We start from the raw sequence: 5,244 nt of genomic DNA on the forward strand, positions 1-5,244 counted from the left end.
ACAGGGAGATGCATGCTAAACAGTCTGTGAATGGATAGGAATCTCCCTTATGTCTGCTCAGCTCAGGGTTCCCATTTTCTCACACCAGTCCCCAGTCAACCATTAATATTCTGTTGACAATTTTAGCTCACTTCTTCCTACTGTCTGAAATATCATCCACAGGATAACAATTGTTCCAGGTGCACAAGTGCTCATGTCCCATGCCACCTCTGGCACTTGCTGCTCTTTGATTTGGGGTTATAGATGGTTTCACTGTGACCTCAGCTCTGATGAATTCAAGAGAAATTGTGATGTTACAAATGTTCTAGTATAAGTTAAGTTGGAAACCATGCTCTTTCTTGTTTTTTACATTGTAAGGGGAAATAGAATATCCAACTTAGACAAAAGGTTTATAGTTGTGAGTACACAAAACACAGAGTTTATTCTTGTATTATTATTAATTACTGCATTATTTACCATATGAACTGCAAACCTATTTTTGCACCACCCTGTATGTTTGAAGACAACAAAGAATTAGCGCAGATAACACTTAAAACAAACAGAAAAAACTAAACAAAACTACGAAAGTATTTCTTACTCCCCCAAACTGGAAGTTTTTTTGGATCAACATGATTTGCTTCATCTGGACATGGACTAGTTATCTAAAATCCTCATTAAGATGTACTCTTTTAAGTTTAATGCAGTAGGTTCATGTTTAATAACAGATTTGACTAAACCGGAATCATGATGCTCTTATTTAAATTTCCCTTCAGAATATCTTGTTTGAATCGGTCATCTATATCACAACTTTGTATTTAATTTTTGTTTCATTTATTATTAATGTCTTTGTAAATATATATATATATGTGTGTATATATATACGTATATATATGTGTATATATATACACGTATATATATATATATATATATATATATATATATATATATATATCCATGTGCCTTATATTACATGATAATAACAATATCAAATATTGGATAAATAAGAATAAACAAAAACATGAAAAAAGCATATAAAAGTACCCATTCCATGTCACAACTTAGAACCCCAAAGACCCTTGAAATATATGTTTTCATATGATCTTTCTCTTTTGTCTTGGTTCTCAAGTTATCTTCTTCTCAGTCCTGGGTTTATATTCTCTATTCATCAAACACTTGGCAAGCAGTTTGTACTTTAAAAATGTAATAAACCTTGCTTTTCCTTTTTTTGTAATCCAATATGGTTCAAATTATTCTACAATTTACCAATGTAATAAATGGATAACCACAAAAGTTTGATCTCCATTGTGTTAAATACAGTCATATCTTCCAACAGCCCTCACCTTAAATAATGTTATTTAACCAGTTCCCATTATCTACTGTTAGCTCTCTAATCATTTTCTTCCATGGTGTTCTATCTGATCTATATATAAAATGCCGAAGAAACCAACGGACTGGTCAGTAGCTATGACATGCACTGACCATCAGGGGATGGACACTCAATGCAGGAACAGAAACCACAGGCATGGAAACATATGGATCTCAGAGGGAAGGGGGAAACAGGGAGGGTGCGAAAAGATTAATCAAAGATCTTATATGCATACTATAAGCCCAGTACATGGATTCGTGCACCAGTGTGGTCCCTCTACCTGGCCCTCTTTCTGTTGTCTTCAAACATACAGGGTGGTGCAAAAATAAGTTTGCAGTTCATAGGTAAATAATGCAGTAATTAATAATAATACAATATCCCAGGACCGATCGAGGGATATTGGACTGCTGATTTTGGCCCGACCCCCACAGGCCAGGCTAAGAGACGCCACTGATGCACAAATCCATGCACTGGGCCTCTAGTAATTTTAAAGAAAATGCAAACTTCAATCATAGCAAAGTTTTGAAAAGTAATTAACATAAAATCTAGAAATAGTTTCTAATGATCTGGTTTTTACATTCCACATTTATCCTTATTCTTCCCAGACATTGACACTCTTTAAATATATATGAATGTAAAAGAATAAGGATAAACTTATTATATAATATATGTATATATACATATTATGTAATATGCGTATATACATATTATTCTTCTTGCCTTCAGATATGAAAGCTGAACTTTCTAGCAATAATGCTTTCTCCCGGCCAGTAATCAATACTTTCCCCAGTTTCCCCCTAATCATCTTTCTCTTCTAAATAACATGCTCTGCCCGATCCCAACTGGCATAGCTCAGTGGTTGAGCATCCACCTATCAGTCAGAAGATCATGGTTCAATTCCCAGTCAGAGCACATGCCAGGGATATGGGTTCCATTTCCAGTAAGGGGACGTGCAGGAGGCATCCAATCAATGATTCTGTCTCATCATTGATGTTTGTATCTCTCTCTCCCTCTCTAAAATCACTTGCAGAGTAATACATAATCATTCCTAGGGCTCTTCATACTAGTGAATATTTATGCATTACTGTCATCCTCACTATATTCTAAGCAAAGTGAGTGCAGAGACAGTGTCTAGCTTTGGTACTGCCAAATTTTAAGTTACTCCAATCTGGTATGTTGAGCGTGATTGAAATTTAAAAATGTGTTATTTTTTTAAAATAATAAAACTATTATCAAATATGTTTTTTCCCTTCCTTTTCTAACTGGATGAGTTTTTAAATCTATTTTTTAGCATTTTGTAGTCTTTTGTAACCCTGTTGTTCCCTATTATTTCTTTATAGTGTGGCTTAGCATGTAATTCTCAGTTCTTCAAATTATTGTCTCAATTCATTTTCATGGCAACAATTATGTATTGTCTATTATGGACTACAATGGGCTATTTTTCTGACAGGTGAGTGCCACCTTTGGAAATTAAATATACACAAATATACATTTAAGTAAAAATAACTATTTTGGAACATAAGAAATCACAAAAGACATTAACTGAGAAAATAGAATATTTCCATATCTGTCAATAGCTGAGAAAGTATTAAATAATGGAGCTGTAAAAAAAAAACCAAAAAACATTTTTTCCTAGGAAGAAGGATGTATACTCGGGTGGAAAAAGTTTTTCCAAAGAACATGAAGGGAAGAGAAGTCTTGAGTCTACTTAATCTCAGGCAGAAGGAAAAGTTCTCATAAAGGTGTACAAACCAGTGTGCTCCAGGTAGAGAAAAGAAAAAGAAATATAAGAATCAGAGCCAGAGGTGTTTAAAATGTTAATCTGTGTGTTTATTTCTTAAAGCAAAATGGAGATTTCTTACTGGAGGTGTGGGATAGCTGATAACAAATGAATAAGCCCATATAAAGAAATAGAAAAGCTGCCTAAAAATACTACAGCAATGTGTTTAGAGAAAGCACAGAGTTGCTGAAAAGATGAGAATGGAACTAAAAAGAGCAAAGGAGAGTTAATGTCTACATTGTGTAGAGAAACTGGAGACCCTAGAACATTTTTTCACCTATAAGCAATTTAGTTTCCAATTGAGTAAAAGTACCAGAGCATTTACCAGGCTAAGGAGTATTTAAGCACCCAACCGTTTTTCACCCCCAGTATATTTGGCCCATGACAGGAGAAGGTAAAAAGAAAGCATAAAACATTTGAAAAGAAAAGCATTGCTATCTCCAGAAACGAAATTAGAAGTTAGGACACAACAGTAAGAGATGTGATGCAGATTACATAAGTTCCTAGTTAATAACAATAAAGCACCAGGCACAAACCACAGGTAAATGGCAGTGACTGAGATACCATGGTTCCATCACAGATTGAACTCAGCATGTCCTATTTGGATTATACTGGTCAGTTATCGCTCTATCTGCCCTGTAGAGCGGGGAGTAGAACCTTTAAGAGGCTGATGAACTTATAGAGCCTGTTGAATTTTTATACACAATGTCCACATTTTGATTTTTAAAATGTACTAAGTATGTAGAAAAAAAAACCCACAGGAAAATATTACCGAAAATAAGGATAAATCTAAACATTAAACACTAAATCAGGTTTTAGATATCAGACCTAGCTCACTAAGACTAGAAAATCACTATTATAATATGATACCTAATAAACAGGAAAAAAAGGGGGGATAAATAAATGAAAGGTTGGAGAATTCACTAAGTAATAAGTATATAAAAATAATCAAATATTAAGAAACAAACCAAGTGTCATTTTACTTTTTTAATTTATGGTTTATCAACTTTTTTTTTTTTTTAAGAGAGAGAAAAGAACGGAGGGGAAGAGACACGCAGAGAGAAACATCATTGTGAGAGAGAGAGATCAACTGGTTGCCTCCTGCTCCTGCCCTGAACTGGGGCATGGATCAAGTCTGCAGCCTGCAACCAAGGTACTTGCCCTTGACCAGGAAGCAAAGTGGTGACTGCAACCATGGACTGATGGTCTAACCACTGAATAACTGGTGATGGTGTTAAAAGTGATATATATTTTGAACAATGTACTACTAAGGGACTTCAAAAATACAAAAGTGTCTTATTTAGAAAATCAGTCAATACAAATCATTAAAGGGTAAAAGAGAAAAATCATTTGATAATATAAAAAACAATAATAAAAATTCTTTCACAATAAAAAAGAATCCGAATAGAAGGGAATCCCCTCATTTGCTAAAACATATAAATATATTTTTGTTTTTTATAAAATATATTTTTATTGATTTCAGAGAGGAAGGGAGGAAGAGATTTATAAACATCAATGAAGAGAGAGAATCATTGATTAACTGCTTCCTGCACAACCCCTGCTGAGGGTTGAGCCCGCTACCCTTGACTGGAATCAAACCTGTGACCCTTTAATCTGCAGGCCTATGCTCTATCCACCAAGCCAAGCCAGTCAGGGCTCTAAATATATTTTAAAATAAACCTACAGCAAATATCTTACATGACAGTAAACTAAATGTTGAATAGGATATTTTAACTGTGCTAAAATATCATGATCAACATGAAAAAATAATTTTTTAAATCAAAAGAAACAAAAGGTATGAAGATCAGAAAGGAAGACATCAGTATCACATTGACAAATGAGTTTACTGTATATCTTAGAAATCATGAAGCTAATTTATCATCTTTTTTTGTCTTTTTAACTCATAACTTATGTTGTAACTAATCCAATAAAATTTACTTACCGTAGTTTGGAAATATTTTCTACTATAAGCTCTTCAATTTTTCCCCATTATTAAAATGGCATTTTATTACTTTCTTACTAATACAATGAATGGCTTGAGGTAAGAAGTTCCTTTTTTCCCCCTCCAGAGATATTCATTTCTTAGAGAACCAGTGGTTAAAATGAATATTTTTACATT

The sequence above is a fragment of the Pipistrellus kuhlii genome, unplaced genomic scaffold (assembly GCF_014108245.1).
Source record: "Pipistrellus kuhlii isolate mPipKuh1 unplaced genomic scaffold, mPipKuh1.p scaffold_m20_p_14, whole genome shotgun sequence".
Taxonomy (NCBI): Eukaryota; Metazoa; Chordata; class Mammalia; order Chiroptera; family Vespertilionidae; genus Pipistrellus; species Pipistrellus kuhlii.